Below are 17663 nucleotides of genomic sequence, written 5' to 3'. Positions count from 1 at the left end.
TATTTTGGTCTCACCTGACCACATGACCTTCTCCCATGTTTGCTCTGGATCATCCAGATGGTCATTAGTAAACTTCAAATGGGACTGGACATGTGCTTGTGTGAGTAGGGTGACTTTGTGTGCCATGCATGATTTTAATCCATGACAGCGTAGTCTGTTACTAATGGTAATGGTTAAGACTGTGGTCCCAGCTCTCTTTGGGTCAATGACTAGGTCCTACCCTTTAGTTCTGGGCTGATTCCTGACCTTTCTCAGAATCATTCTTACCCCACCAGGCGACATATAGCATGGAGCCCCAGACCGAGTAAGATTGACAGTCATCTTGTATTTACTGCATTTTCTAATCATTGTGCCAACAGTTGTTGACTTCTCACCTAGCTGTTTGCCTATTGTCCTTGTGCAATTTTTTCCCTGGTGTCCTTAGACAGCTCTTTGGTCTTGGCTGTGGTGGAGAGGTTGGAGTGTGATTTATTGTGTGGACTGGTGTCTTTTACACAGGTAATGAGTTTAAATAGGTGCAATTAATACAGGTAAGGAGAGCAGAGTAGGAGGGCTTCTTAAAGAAAATATAACAGGTCTGTGAGAGCCAGAATTCTTGATGGTTGGTATGTGAGAAAATACTTATTTCATGCAATAAAATGTAATTTTAATATTTAAAAATTATACAATGTGATTTCCTGGTTTTTATTTTGAAATTACCGTATTTTTTGGACTACAAGAAGCACTTTTTCCCCCCTAAAAAAGGGGGGAAAATGGGGGCGCATCTTATAGTTGGGATGCAGGATTACCGGCAGTGGTGTGGCAGCGGCAGAGGTGCGGCGGCGGCAGAGGTGCGGGGATGATGAGGCGCAGTGAGCGGTATGGCGTGAGTGGGGTCCCTTCCACAGGTGAGGTGACGCAGCGGCCTGGTAAGCAGCAGAGCCGGGTGAATCATGGCTTTATTGGTGGCGGTGGCCATCTTCCTGAGGCCGCACGTGCGCAGATGAGTGCTCTGCTTCCTGGGGCTTCAGGAAAAATGGAAAATGGAAAATGCACAGATGGAGATCGCGGTGGCCATTTTCCTGAAGCCGAGATCTAAATCTACGAACTCGGCTTCAGGAAAATGGCCGCCGCAATCTCCATCTGCGCACGTGCGGCCTCCCGTGGCCATTTTCCTGAAGCCCCAGGAAGCAGAGCACTTCATATGTGCACGCGCCGTTTCAGGAAGGTGGCCGCTGCCACCGATAAAGCCATGATTCACCTGGCTCTACTGCTTACCTTGGATGCCGGGCCACTGTGTCACCTCACCTTTGGAAGGGACCCTGCTCATGCCATACCGCTCATTGTGCCTCATCATCCCTGCACCTCTTCTGCCACCACAGCACTGCTGCAACCCCCCATGGACACCAGGCTGTGGCATCGCCCACCTAAACAAGAAGGGACCCTGCTCAGGTGCACGCCATATCGCCCACCACAACACCTCACCTCTGCCGACACCATGCCTCCTGTGACTCTGCTCTGCCACTGCCTGCCCTCAGGTAAGATACTGTAAATTTGGACAATAAGACGGACCCCTATCTTATAAAAAAATCTTTTTTTCTGCAATTTTCACCCCAAATTTGGGGTGCGTCTTATGGTCCGGTGCATCTTATAGTCCGAAAAATACGGTATGCTTGTCACCGTTGAAGTACATGTACAATAAAAATTACAGACCTCTCCAATCTTTCTAGGTTGGAAAAACTTGCACAGTCAGCAGTGTATCAAATACTTATTTTCTCCACTGTAGTCTGAGTCATTTTAGCAGACAGAAGATGTCCTTGTATTGCATGGATGGCTATTTATTTTTATTTTTTTATTTATTTAACTCATTTATATAGCACCATTAATTCCACAGCGCTTTACAGCCATTATCGCCACTGTTCCCGATGGGGCTCACAGTCTAAATTCATCCTAATAGCTCTCATTTAATACTTCATTCCTGCCTGTAGCTATTTATCCCCAAGGAAAAGAACCCCTAAAAATAACTTTTATTGATTACCGTATATACTCGAGTATAAGCCGAGATTTTCAGCCCAAATTTTTGGGCTGAAAGTGCGCCCTCGGCTTATACTCGAGTCATGATCGGTGGTGGGGTCGGCGGGTGAGCACTGTCATATACTTACCTGCTTCCGGGGCTCCTGGCGCTCCCCCTGCACGTCCCACTGTCTCCGGGTGCCACAGCCTCTTCTCCTGAGCGGTCACGTGGGACCGCTCATTAGAGAAATGAATAGGCTGCTCCACCCCCCATAGGGGCGGAGCCGCCTATTCATTTCTCTAATGAAGCGGTGCCAGTGACCGCTGACAGAGAAAGAGGCTGCGGCACCGAAGACAGGCAGGGGGAAGGAGCGGGACGCCGGGAGCAGGTAAGTATGACATATTCACCTGTCCTCGTTCCACACGCCGGGTGTCGCGCCATCTTCCCGACGTCTCTCTGCACTGACTGCAGGCAGAGGGTGCGATGACGCATATAGTGTGCGCGCCGCCCTCTGCCTGATCAGTCAGTGCGGAGAGACGCCGGGAAGATGGCGCCGAGGAGCTGCAAGCAAGACAGGTGAGTATGTGTTTTTTTTTTTCTTATTGCAGCAGCAGCAGCACAGATTTATGTGGAGCATCTATGGGGCAATGGTGCAGAGCACTATATGGCACAGCTATGGGGCAATGGTGCAGAGCACTATATGGCACAGCTATGGGGCAACAGTGCAGAGCACTATATGGCACAGCTATGGGGCAACGGTGCAGAGCACTATATGGCACAGCTATGGGACAACGGTGCAGAGCACTATATGGCACAGCTATGGGGCAACGGTGCAGAGCACTATATGGCACAGCTATGGGGCAATGGTGCAGAGCATTATATATATGGCACAGCTATCTATGGGGCAACGGTGCAGAGCATTGTATATATGGCACAGCTTTATGTGGAGTATCTATGGGGCAACGGTGCAGAGCATTGTATATATGGCACAGCTTTATGTGGAGTATCTATGGGGCCATAATGAACGGTGCAGAGCATTATATATGGCACAGCTTTATGTGGAGCATCTATGGGGCCATAATGAATGATATGGAGTATCTATTTCTAATTTTGAAATTCACCGGTACCTGCTGCATTTTCCACCCTAGGCTTATACTCGAGTCAATAAGTTTTCCCAGTTTTTTGTGGCAAAATTAGGGGGGTCGGCTTATACTCGGGTCGGCTTATACTCGAGTATATACGGTATTTAAAAAGTATCACATTTAACAAAATTGACCAAAATTCTTTTAATGAAAAGGAGTAATGGGGGTCTGGTAGTAATGATGCCAGTCAACTTGTAATACCAAGATACAAAAATAGCATATTTGTTTAGCGCTAATTAAATAACACAAAGGAAATATCTAGGGAAAATAGACAGTGACTGACCCTGTATAGATATCCTTTCCTTACAGCAGAGGTTGGCATCCTTGTTGGTAGTGATTTGGTTCCCCAGCTCCACGTCGACTGACCCTTGTTGACCCTCAACAGGACTCCTTATTAAAAGCCACCACCAAACACCTATAAGATGGGGCACCAGCCCCTTTGAGATAGGTGTCAACCTCATTATGGGCCTTGCTTTTTGATACACCTATGTTTCTCTTTTATGCTGCTTAGGCCATCTATATGCATGTATATTGGATGGGGTTTTAGCCCCTCCATATTAAGTGTGTTTCTGTATATTGGGCATGTTTTTGTGCTGTGTGCTACTTTGTGCTATTGAGACTACGTTTACTTATGCAATAGTATGCTATTTGAGGCCACTAACATGTGTATAAGGGATACAGTCCCTTTGTTAACAAGTGTGGACCTGTATTGTGGATATGGTCCTGTGTTGTGGTGTTCTGTATTTTACAAATAACCCATTGTGCTATTGATTGTATATGCTTATACATTATATGATCAATTGATAAAACAAATTCTTTTGGGTCTTCTGCTTTTTTATTAAAGGCTTTTTTCATTAGAGCAGTAGGTATGATCTATGTTTTTGTCTCTGATCCATTACATCTTGTTACCTCCTCTCTACACCATGTTTCAAATTATTATGCAAATGACATTTTTCTCAGATTTTCCTAAATGGTCGGTGCAAATGACAGTCAGTCTAATAAAAGTAATCACCCATTAGAGTATACATCAAATTTTATTGAAGAAACCTCCCAATGATAACAGTATAATCTCCAAAATGAATAAAAACTCAAAATACACTGTACCAAATTATTAGGCACAGTAGAATTTCTAAACATTTGATATGTTTTAAAGAACTTAAAATGCTCATTTGTAGAATTTGCAGCATTAGGAGGTCACATTCACTGAACAAAAAGCTATTTAACTCCAAAACATCCTAACAGGCCAAGTTACATGTTAACATAGGAACCCTTCTCTGATATCACCTTCACAATTCTTGCATCCATTGAACTTGTTTGTGAGATTGTGGAGAGTTTCTGCTTGTATTTCTTTGCATGAAGTCAGAATAGCCTCCCAGAGCTGCTGTTTTGAAGTGAACTGCCTCCCACCCTCATAGATCTCTTGCTTGATGATACTCCATAGGTTCTCTATAGGGTAGAGGTCAGGGGAACTGGTGGCCACACCATGAGTTTATCTCCTTTTGTGCTCATAGCAGCCAATAACTCAGAGGTATTCTTTGCAGCATGAGATGGTGCATTGTAATGCATGAAGATGATTTTGCTTCTGAAGGCACGCTTCTGCTTTTTGTACCATGTAAGAAAGTTGTCAGTCAGAAATTCTATATACTTTGCAGAGGTCATTTTCACACCTTCATGAACCTTAAAGGGCACTACCAGCTGTTTCCCCATGATTCCAGCTCAAAACATTACTCCTCCACCTCCTTGCTGATGTTGCAGCCTTGTTGGGACATGGTGGCCATCCACTAACCATCCATTACTCCATCCATCTGGACCATCCAGGGTTGCTCGACACTCATCAGTAGTGTTGAGCGATACCGTCCGATACTTGAAAGTATCGGTATCGGAAAGTATCGGCCGATACCGGCAAAGTATCGGATCCAATCCGATACCGATACCCGATACCAATACAAGTCAATGGGACTCAAGTATCGGACGGTATTCCTGATGGTTCCCAGGGTCTGAAGGAGAGGAAACTCTCCTTCAGGCCCTGGGATCCATATAAATGTGTAAAAGAAAGAATTAAAATAAAAAATATCGCTATACTCACCTCTCCGACGCAGCCTGGACCTCAGCGAGGGAACCGGCAGCGTTGTTTGTTTAAAATTTGCGCTTTTACTTGGTTACGTGAAGTCCCGGCTTGTGATTGGTCAGGGCGGCCATGTTGCCGGGACGCGGACCAATCACAGCAAGCCGTGACGAAATTACGTCACGGCTTGCTGTGATTGGTCCGCGTCCCGGCAACATGGCCGCCATTAACCAATCACAAGCCGTGACGTCACGGGAGGCTGGACACGCGCGCTTTTTAAAATGGGCGCGTGTCCAGCCTCCCGTGACGTCCCGGCTTGTGATTGGTTGCGCCGCGGTCAACCAATCACAAGCCGGGAGGCTGGACACGCGCGCATTTTAAAATTTTAAAATGGGCGCGTGTCCAGCCTCCCGGCTTGTGATTGGTTGATCGCGGCGCAACCAATCACAAGCCGGGACGTCACGGGAGGCTGGACACGCGCCCATTTTAAAATGCGCGCGTGTCCAGCCTCCCGTGACGTCACGGCTTGTGATTGGTTGCGTCTCCCATGTGACTGCGACGCAACCAATCACAAAGCCGGGACGTAATTTTAAAATCCTTAAGGACCTGAAATTACGTCACAGCTTGCTGTGATTGGTTGCGTCGCCCATGTGACTGCGACGCAACCAATCACAACGCCGGAACGTAATTTTAAAATCCTGAAGGACCTGAAATTACGTCACGGCTTGCTGTGATTGGTTGCGTCCCGGTCACATGGGCGGCACGCAACCAATCACAAGCCGGGACTCACGTAAAGGAAAGAAAAGCGCAAATTTTAAACAAAGAACGCTGCCGCTTCCCTCGGTAAGGTGCAGGCTGCGTCGGAGAGGTGAGTATAGCAATATTTTTTATTTTAATTCTCTCTTTTACACATTTTTACATTAATGTTGTTTCGATACCGATACCCGATATCACAAAAATATCGGATCTCGGTATCGGAATTCCGATACAGCAAGTATCGGCCGATACCCGATACTTGCAGTATCGGAATGCTCAACACTACTCATCAGTAAACAAGACTGTTTGTTTGAAAATGAGTCTTCCTGTAAGTCTGGGCCCACTGCAACCGTTTCTGCTTGTGAACACTGTTTAGGGGTGGCCGAATAGTAGGTTTATGCACCACAGCAAGCCTTTGAAAGATTCTACACCTTGAGGTTTAAGAGACTGTAGAGGCACCAGCAGCTTCAAATAACTGTTTCCTGCGTTATGGTATTTTGGCAGCTGCTCTCTTAATCCAATGAATTTGTCTGGCAGAAACCTTCCTTATTATGGCTTTATCTGCATGAACTCTGTCTGTGCTCTGTTTCAGTCACAAGTCTCTTCACAGTATGATGACCACTCTTATGTTTTCGTAAAATATCTAATGTTTTCATACCTTGTCCAAGGCATTGCACTATTTAATGCTTTTCAGCAGCAGAGAGATCCTTTTTATTTCCCATATTGCTTGAAACCTGTGGCCTGCTTAGTAATGTGGAACATCATTTGTAAGTAGTTTACCTTTAATTAGAATCACCTGGAAAACTAATTAATTAACACATGTGAAGAATGATTTCAGTGAACCATTGAGCCCTGAGACACAATACCATCCACAAGTTTATTTGAAAAACAAAACCATTAAATTTTTATGACACTTAAATCCAATTTGCATAATAATTTGGAACATGGTGTATATCACCAGGCGATATTATACAGACGGAGTATATTTGTAAGCTAGCATCTTTTCTTTTCTGTAACATAAAGCCATACTTTTGCACGGCTCAGTACAGAATAAGGCTAGGTTCACATTGCGTTAGGGCAATCCGTTTAGCGCATACGCTAGCAGATTGCGCTAATGCAATGTCCCAAAAGGGATCGTGTTTGGTGATCCCGCTAGCGCAGATGCCTGATCTGCCCTAGCGAGGAACGGAGCTCAGATGCTGCAAGCCGCGTTCGAGGTCCGTTCGAAAATAACAGGACATCGCTAGCGCATGCCAAAAATGGCATGCGTCAGCGATACGTTAGCGACCCGTTAGCACATTACGGTCAATGGGTGCGCTAACGCACCCGTTACATAGCTTTTAATTGTGACAATTGCGCCATGTAACGGAGTCCGCTAGCGGACACCCATTAATGCAATGTGAACCTAGCCTAAGCACAATGGATAAGTTGCACGTTTTGCACTATTACCACTTTATTCTTATAGGTTTTTGTGGTGGCTTTTATAAGGAGTCCTGTTGAGGGTCAATATGGGTCAGTCAATGTGGAGCAGGGGCACCAAAATGCTACCCAGGGTGCCAACCTCCGCTGTAAAGAAGGGATTTTTGCATCTTGGTGATACAAGTTGACTGGCATCATTACTACCAGACCCCCCCCCATTACTCCTTTTCATTAAAATAATTTTGGTTAATTTTGGTAAATTTGATACTTTTTAAATAATCAATAAAAGTTATTTTTAGGGGTTCTTTTGCTGTTTTTGGTTTTCTTTTTGATAAAAGACCCTGGTAAATCGAGTTGGTTCTAAAAAAAAAAAAAAGCTATTTATCCCTGCAATATCAGCTGTTTGGTAGGAATACTTGGACCAAGATCTGGATTCATAGTGGCAGCATATTGTAAGGGATTACGAATGATAAGATAAGTGAACTATAGACTTTCTTATTTCCTTATTTTCAAAACAGCCAACAAATGTTTGCATGGTGCAGAAGCTCATCTTCCACTGTGTAAGATGCTACCCCAAATGTTACAAATGTTACAAGTTACTTTCTATGAGAACAATGATTTTCCTTCCATCAAAAGAATCATTTTGTGTTCCAATAGAAAGCTCTTAGCTTAAAGCATTTGATGTGCTTGCTAAATTGTGTATGGATTTATAATGCTCTCTATTGAGATGACTTCTGTTTATAGTGTATAAAACAGCATATTAGGAAACTGCAAGGGATATTTCTACCACCCAAACAATTCTAATCGAAGGACTTCCAAAGTATCCTATAATAAAATTGACTGTGTTGCTAATAGCAACTAATTAAATATTTTGATTTATATTTTCAATGTAAAGTATAAACAAATACTGGCATTTCATTGGTTACCATGGTCTATAAGTATGTTTTTTTCTCAAACTGTTTAAATTCACAAGCTCAGCCTTTTAGCCAAGATATACATTGCAGAGGCCATAGGGAGAGGTGTATATTTGTGTTGTCTGTGCTCCTGGTGTCAGCTGTGTCTCTGGTCTTCATTTAGGTTCGCTCTTGCTCCAGATTGGCTTGTACCCAAGAAAAACTTTAACTTGTAGCTTTAGGCTTCTCAAGGAACCTCTGCCCCAACTCTTCATTTCCACTCTAGTTTTAGTATGTCAGCTCTGCCCAGCTTTAACACAACATTCAAGAAGTAAAATAATCTTATTCCTTTTCAATTTGGCAATCTTAGCCTCAATTTAAAATCTATGTTCTTGTGTTATGGTCAAAATCGACCACGATGTCTCAAGTATTGTGTGATATTGAACTACATAAAAGTATTTATGCGAAAAAAAAAATACTTAATAATCAACATTGTACACCCTCACTTGGAAATACTACAGCAGATTAAACAACTTTAATTTCTGTTACCAGGACAAAAATATCACTTCTGCATTTCTAGTAGACATTATTTCAGATTAATAATGTAAATCATAATTATCACAGAGGATTATTTAGAAATGCAATGAAACAAATCCGGAAAAAAAATCCATTTTCTAGTAATTAACCAGTATTTCTTTCAAAACTTGTTTAATTACTGTATCAATTAGTCTTGTTACAATGAAAGGTCAATTGCTACAAATTTGTAATTTCACTCTAAGAAATTGCTGTGTTAAATTTGGTTTATAACAATTAGGTGATTACATGTCTTGTATTCCATTTGTATTTTTGTGTAGCATTTTATTAGCGCTTACTAACTACTCTGATAAAATGAGCTCATGAGAAACAGGGCTTATAGACACCTCAGAAAAATAATTTATTTAAAAATGGTTAACATGCCCTGTAAATGCATACTGTATCAGTTCATTATGCCTTGGGTGTGAAGTGTGAAATATTAATAGGTCATATCTATTAATACTTTAACAAACTGTAGATTTGTTTAAACAGTTGGTTTATATTATATCCTGTGATCTAATATACATTTTTTTTTAATTAAAAAAAGCTCTGCTTAACAATTATATTGAACAAAGATTTCATATCTAAAATGGCTACCTGATCTTAATGGTCTGTGTGCTACACTGTTTTTTTTTTAATGAATAGTACATAGATGTACTATAGTCTATGTTTACCAATGGACACAAATAAAAATTGGAGGCATATTCTAATCTTAGAGTCTATCTCTAACATAAAAGCACACTGATGTCATGGGTGTTGCATATGTGTGCTGTCTATTTGAAACAAGGGGGTGTGAATTTGTCCTTTTTACTCTTTGAAGGATGAATCCAAAACTTAGCATATACGCTAGGAAAAGCTCTACACACATAGGTCAAATATATCCATAAGACTTCAGTCAATAGATGACGTCTTTCACTGTATGCCTATATAAAAGCATATGTCGATGTATTTTTCGGAGATGTGTTTTGAGCACTTTTTCTATAATCAGGTTTTTTGTAATTCTCTGAGATAAGGTTACACTTTCAGGACTCAAAGGGCATATCATCTATTGTTTGGAACCCATGAAACATGTATTTATTTTAAAATCAGTTTGCATCATTTAGAAATTGTTAGGATCAATCAAATGATGTGAAAGACAGTATCCTAAAGAGGCCCTGACACTATTCATGACATATCTATTTGAATAAATAAGTATATTTCCCTTATAATAACAACAATTCTAGAGATTCTGATTCTTCAGAATTTGTTTTAGTCTTTGCCTGATGAAGAGACGTACTGTATGTAGTCTCGAAATCTTGCAATTTGTGACCATCTTTTCAGTTAGCCATTAAAAGGTATCAACCACTGAGGACTCTCAATTCTAAATATTTTTCTATCTACTGGCTAACACAGTACCAAGATATATTTCTTTCCTGTAACAATTCTAGAGCACATTTTCATAGCTCTCTCTGTTGCATTTGCCTCCAATTAATCATCCAACAAATTAATAAAGAAATAGAGAAATGGGGGTTACCATCCCTCTTGACCTAGGAGTTTGTCTCCACACAGTTTAGCCCAGAATGACATGATACACCCTTAACTGATAACACCCAATCTTTCAAAAATTTCTAAAATAAATGACAGCACAATGTTCAGCTATATGAAAAAATGTTAAAGAATTTTCTATATTAATGGGAATACAACTATTTACTGAAACAGACCTGTACATTTTTTTAACGTAGAAGCAATTAATGAGAGGTTTTTAGCAAATGGTGAGGAACCATTGTGTAAGCAGAATAGACCATTTATAATAAGATAACCTTTAAGGAGTGAACTTCTATTAGAGAGTACCTGCACTGTGGCAAGAAAATGATCATAGTGCAGAAATCTGTAGTATAATTAATTTTCTACATCTGTTAGTAGCATTTGATGGTAAACCGCCCACAGCAAAACCCAAAACCTATGCTTTGGTCTGCACAAAGCTAAATATTATACACAGGCAAGGAAGGAAAGGAGAGTTAGCTCACCGCTTTCAGGTGCGCCTTTGTTAGCATGAATATCACCGCACAGAGCCGCCCTAGTCCAGGCCAAAAATGTAATGCAGAAAAGATGTTCTCCTGCAATGATCAATGCAGTAAGATAAAACTTCATATTTATTTACATTTAATTAAAATCTAACATATTTGGCAGACCACAGTAAATGCACACAGGAAAAACAAACTCATTTCGGCCTTATTCATGGTCTTAGACTACAGTACATCAGCACTGGAGAGTATCCTAGAATCTTAAAATGTTCACTCCTGCCAAGAGTGACAAGCAGGATACTGCATGGTTTAATGGAGACCGCAGTACAGACTTTAGACAGTCTGTGTTGCGGATTTTCATATAAAATCATCAAAAGATTGATTTAAAAAAGTTATATCGCAAAGTCCTGCATTCTAATAATTGGGCTTATTGGCATAACATGATATTTACTTCCAAATGGATTTATCATAGATTTAAAGAGGTTTTCGGGAACTTTAACATTGATGGCCTACCCTTAGGATAGGTCATCAATGTCTGATCGATGGGGGTGAGACACTCATTGGCATCCCTGCCAATTAGCTGTTTCCGGTGTTGACGGTGGCAAGAACTGTTCAGCTATGCCGTGGCACAGACACAGCTTTGTCGAAAGAATAGTGGCTGCTGCCGAGTGTTGCATATTCACCCACATTGATTTGAATTGGCGTTGGATGCGCAGTGCCCGGCCACTGCCACTATACAGTCGACAGTTGTGTTGTGCATCTCCTTAACTGAGCAGTTCCAGCAGTATCTTACACAGGGAACAACTGGATGGTGGGAGTGCTGACTGTTGCACTCCCACCAATCAGACATTGATGACCTATCCTATGGATAGGCTATGAATGTTAAAGTTCCAGAAAAGTTACTATTAAAAATGTGTATTAGCCTTGCGTTTTTATGTTCCAAACATTGACAATCATGATTCAAGTGAGGAATTAACTTTTGGGAATTAGAATTTTGGGGCCTCCGACATTGTTTTCTGGTTTGTATAGGCAACTTATACTTATTAGGTAATGTATTTTTGCAGAAGGATAAAATGACAATAATGAAATAAGCACTTTTTGACTATTACATGCAGCTAATGTAGATTAAGGAAAATTACAGTACATGTTGTCCTCATTTTAGGACTAGTTATCTTCCAAGAACATATGGTATAGGTACCTCTAGCCTGTAAAATGGGGGAGGGCCTGTGTAAACATTCTTGTTTCTCCTGTTCCACATAATAGTTTCTTGTATCATATTTCTTCTGACCTCGCTATCTGAAACCAATTACAGGAGATCCATTTGGGCTGCATCTATTTTCATAAGAAGCCTAGGCAGCAATGTTTTTCTCAGAGATGAATATCAACATCAATATGCTTCTGAGTGCTTTGTTATTTATGTTACAGAGAGATTTTGTAGCCTTCAGCTCTCAAGAATGTGTCATGCTGTGCTGTTTATACATTGCAGATATTAATGGGTGTAGATGTCATTTTTCATTTTACTGGTTAAATGCAACAGGCTGCTAGGTTAAACTATCATATTTTAGGGCTAAAGCATATAGACTGTCTGTGCATTAACAAGTATGCATATTTATTGTTTAATGGAGTAAAGTAGTCAAATGATACTGTTCAAAATAATGTTTCCTTTACTTTACAGAATCCTTTTTTTACGTTAAAAATCCTGCACTGCCAGAAAACCCTCCGGCAGTAAAACGGATAATGAGTTATTTTTAAGTAAGTTATTTAAAATAAAGCTGCATGCTGTATTATTAAATGCAAAGTTATTAATAATTTGTATGTATTTAGATTAAAAATAAATATAGTCATTTCTGCTTTTCTATAAAACAGGCCTTTCATTGCTCTTTTTAAATAACCGTTTAATACCACTGATTGCATATTACGTTTGTTAAGCATAAGAGAATGTATTATTTTCTATTATAAATACACACACATTTACAGTCTTATCTCTCCTGCATCATGAACAACTAGCATGGTGATGTTGTGTAGCTATATTCGATTTACAATGGTAGCATTTTCCATAAATGAAGTGAAAACTTCTTTAGGCCTTTAGCATGGTTACCTGAAAGTAATGTCTCTCTAATATATCCAATGTTACCCTTATTATTATTAACCAAGCTAAATTTCATTAGACACACCCAACTCCAAAATGCAGTGGATTTACTTTTATGGGCAGCCCTTCAATCACAGGGTACCAGGGCAGCACATTCAGCTTCTTCAAGATCGATCTACATCAAATACAAGCAGATGTCATGAGATCTAAGATTGCAGGGGAAGAGATAATTATAGGTAGTTTCTAAACTGTCCATTGGCAGAATCCGTCAATTAAACATTAAAGCTAGTAGAGGAGAATTTAACACAAAACACTTTAACGTTTTTAATAGTAAAGAAAATGTTAACATTTTAAACATGTTTAAGGAGGTAAAAGACGTCCCCACAAAGAGACAATCGCTAATTTTTGCTACGGTATCCCTAACAAAAATAGATATAGTCTGTCCCTAAAATACTTCGAACTTTATTATCTTTAAATATTTTAGTTCTCTCCTATTTAATCTATCCACTATATATCTTTAGCAAAAACTGAAGGCAGCACTCTAATGCAATGAGGTTCGATATAAAGTGGATGTTTAACCCCTTAGTGACGGGTTGAAATTTTCAAAATCTGACCAGCGTCATAATATGTGTTAATAACTCTTTAAAGCTTCAACAAATGCCAGCGATTATGAGATTGATTTTTTCGTGGCACATTATAATTTATGATAATGGTAAATTTAGGTTGATATGTTTTGTGTTTGTTTACAAAAAATATCAGAAATTTGAGAAAAATGTAAAAAATTTACAGTTTTCAAACTTCGAATGATTGAATGATTATCCCTTTAATCCAGATAGTCATACCATAGAAAAACCTTAATAAATACCATTTACCGCATGTCGGCTTTGCATCAGCACCATTTGTAAAATGTTATTTTATTTTGTTAGCATTTTGGGAGGTTTAAAAATGTAGCAGTAATTTTTCATTTGTTCAATGAAATTTTACACAATTTATTTTTTAGGGACCTATCCAGGTTAGAAGTGACTTTGGGGGTCCTATATATTGTAAACCCCCCAAAAGTGATACCATTTTAAAAACAGCACCCCTTGACACATTGAAACGCTGTGATGTAGTTTATTAACCCTTCAGGTAATTTTCAGGAATTAATGCAAAATGACATGACCGGAATGAAAAGTGTATTTTTACCACCTAATTGTCAGTAACTTCTGAACAGGCCACTATAGCCAGCAGACTCTAAGGCTGCTATTTGACCATGAACTGCCATGGCAAACATCAGGGCTACACAGTCATGATCTCAGGGTGCCGATTGGGATAAAGAGGAAGCCCCCACACTCTGTTAACCATTTATATGGTGTAGTCACTATTGACAGCAGCATTTAAGGGGTTAAACAGATATGGACGGTGCCAACACTGATTGTGGCTGATGCAGCAAGTTGTCAGCTATAGTGTGCAGGAGACAGCTGCTGGATTGTCACCTGTATGAGGATGCTATTCTGCTATATCACAGGTCAGTAAAAGGACGTATTTGCGGTCATTAAGGAGTTAAAGGGAACCTGTCACCATAAAAATACTATTAATCTGCAAATATGGGGTTAATCTGCAGGTTAAAAGCATTATTAACATGCCCGGTGTTAGGGGTCGAGTTCCTGCCTCTGCACAGGGGGAATCTTGGGCCATCTCCGCTGCAGTCTCCCATTCTTCTCCTGCCGCAGTGGAGCCTGCTCAGCGGAGGCGTCGGTCCCAGTGTCATGCTCAGTCTGACACTGTACGAAGGGTTACTGCTGTCCTTCCAGCTTCTGCCATTGTGGCCAGTACTGGTCAGCAGCGAGCAGACGTCTTTGGGACTAAGTCCTACTTTTCCTCTTCTGAGCATGCCCAGGGTAAGATCTCTCATTGGAGATGTTGGGTCACATGCTCAGGTACTGCAGCAAATCCTATTGGTCCTTTAGGAAGGTCCTGAAGGTGTTCAACGTCTGTGGCAGTCTCTCATTGGTCCTTCTAGGAAGGTCCTGTACTTGCTGCAGCTATAAGAGGTGTGCATGTCCGCACGGCCATGCGCTAGTGTCAATTTATGTACGAGCTCAGCACCAGTGTGGTATGTTTGTGTGTGTATTCAGGGACCCGGACGAAATAAGCCCCTAGAATGCTGGCACCTCCGGCGAGGAGTTTGATGTGTGTGTATTCAGGCACCCGGCTGAAATAAGCCCCTAGAATGCTGGCACCTCCGGCGAGGAGTTTGGTGTGTATGTATTCAGGCACCCGGCTGAAATAAGCCCCTAGAATGCTGGCACCTCCGGCGAGGAGTTTCATGTTTGCATTTGACTGCATGACCACCAAGTGCTCTACTAAGTAGCTGTGTTCCTCTGTGAGCCAAACAGGGCACAGCGTTATCTTTGCTAGTAGACTCTGTGAAGTAACAGAGTCTGTTTATATTACTAAATTGTACCGCCATATCTAGCTGCAGGTGCTTTCCTGCATGGTGGATCCCGGGTTGCGAATGCACCAACTTCTTCTAATAAATATATATATTCGGTGCGTTCCGCCAACCCTAACACCCGGCGCCTGCACTTACCTGAACGCTACAGGGAGAAAATGACATTTATCTCCCTTGCACTGTTCAAGTTTCAGTCACGGGAGCAGTGCCAATGTGAGTTCAGTCACCGCTCTGAGACTATAGCGTGGTGACTGTAACAGCGCCACTGTCCCTGTCTGACAGCTGACCCCAATGCAGAGCCATTGTAAGCCAGGGCCGGGGGCGCGGCTACAGCCACCACTTGGTATATCGGAGCGGTGACTAAATCCATGCTAGAATCGCCCTCGTGACTAAAACCCAAATACTGCTGGGGTACTAAAGTTAATTTTATCCCTGCAGCGTTCAAATAGGTGCGAGTGCCAGGCAGGTTAATAACGCTATTAACCTGCAGATATGGGATTAATCTGCAGGTTAATAGGATTAATAGCATTTTTTGTGGTGACAGGTTCCCTTTAATGGCCCTCATGTGGACTGAAACATCACCATTATGGGCCATTAAACATCAATTTTGTATCTAACCTTATTGCATTGGAGTGCTGTCTCCATTTTTTTATTTTTTTTTGCCTGATTTGGAGTATAGGTTGTTGCTTGGGAGGTTTGGCACCCAACAAATTGTGGCTAGTGTTGCACCTATTTTCCCATTTTCACTATTCATATTAGTTCCTTCATATTTCATCTCATTTTATACTTCTAAACTGATGCTGTACATATTTTCAAATGTAGCTGCTACCTTAGGTTTATGACTGATATGTTGAATTATATATCAACAGATAAAGACAGACTTTTCACTTATAATGGAGACTGTCAGTGCTTTTGATGACACAAATAGTGTTGCACATTGTAGTGCTATCAAAAATATTGAAAATCTTATCTGACTGGTAATTATATCATTGAAAAGATTGGGAATCTGTAACTAAGATCATCTCCCACCCTCCTCCCCAAACCATACACATGGTCATGCATGTCTTTGAAAGATAAATCCCTTAAAACCTTTATGTCTTCTATCTGTTGCTGCATTCCTGAGAAATTAGTATTTTCAATTATTTGCAAAAGAGACATTAAATGCTCTTTGCGTGGCAGAGCATTTTCTAAGTGCATTTCCCAAGGTTGTTTTTTGTGCTAGACTCTTCGGCTTGATTCCTTACTGTCTATGTTAGGTCAAGCATCACATGGAATTAAGACGAGTGATCATGATCAATCAAGGCTGGTGTATGCAGTGAAACAACCTTGAGAAGCAGAGGTTGGGAAGTGCTATTTCACACTCAGAGCACTTAAAGAGAAGCTGCAGGATTACCTTTACTTTAACAGGATGACAAGTTTTCCTCATTTGCATAATAATTAAATCACTGATTTCTCAGGAATACAGCAACAAATGAAAGATACAGAGGTGTCATGGATCCAGCATTCAAAAACCTGTCGTCTGTTGTGGTTGATTTTACTAACATATCGCCTTAAATGTTATATGGTGCTTCCTTGTGAAACCTAAAACAAATACAATTATCATCTTATAGCCGTATACTAATAAAGCATGAAATGAAAGGGTTTTTTTTTTTTTAGACAAAAACTATCTTTATATGGACAATTACAACATGTGTAAAATGTACAGTTAAAAGAGAAGGCCTGAAATACATTTCAAGCATTTACATTTACATGTAAACAGTTTCTGAAATAAAAGTTTACATAAGAATTACTTATACCAGTATTAGTTCCTCTACTGAAAAATTGCTTATGTTGGAAATACACATGCTAGCTAATGGCAGTGCACAGACCAATGCTTGTTACATACATACAGGGAACAGCTACACAACTTGAGTTTAAACATTCTTTAAACTCAAGGCAGTGCAGTTTTGCAAAATAATGTAATTATTCATACTCTACTGTATTATTTAATGTTAAATTCTAACATGGGTGATCTGCCATTGATCATTCCATGCTTCCATGTTTCATTGATAGTTTCTTGAGATGTTGGCCATACTATCTTAGCAAGACATTTTCTGCATGATAGGTTCATTCATTAGACCTTTCTTGCCTACTTGCTGTTAGTTACTGTATATTTGAACTTTAATGTAATTATCTAAATAATTTTATGTATTCACAGTACCTTAAAATGATATTCCATTTGTTCAAACCATTATTACTACTACAATTAATAAAAAAAACTTAATGATATGAAACTTCTTTATAAAGGGCTAAAATA

The 17663-nt window shown here is 40.4% G+C and overlaps 1 protein-coding gene across 18 annotated transcripts in view; it reads left to right on the top strand.

Annotated features, from left to right (window-relative positions):
- Nucleotides 1-17663, top strand: part of FOXP2 (forkhead box P2) — a 413441-nt gene that overhangs the window by 97240 nt on the left and 298538 nt on the right. The window contains exon 1 of one of the 18 annotated variants that reach the window (XM_077265048.1): nucleotides 12551-12596. The exons of the other annotated variants lie outside the window; for them this stretch is intronic. The gene's annotated coding sequence lies outside the window, so the exon portion shown is untranslated. Of the gene's footprint in view, nucleotides 1-12550; nucleotides 12597-17663 lie in introns of those variants that run through there. 18 annotated transcript variants of the gene reach the window in all.

This window comes from Ranitomeya variabilis, chromosome 5 (genome assembly GCF_051348905.1).
Source record: "Ranitomeya variabilis isolate aRanVar5 chromosome 5, aRanVar5.hap1, whole genome shotgun sequence".
Lineage (NCBI taxonomy): Eukaryota > Metazoa > Chordata > Amphibia > Anura > Dendrobatidae > Ranitomeya > Ranitomeya variabilis.
This window is presented reverse-complemented; position numbering and strand designations above follow the sequence as displayed.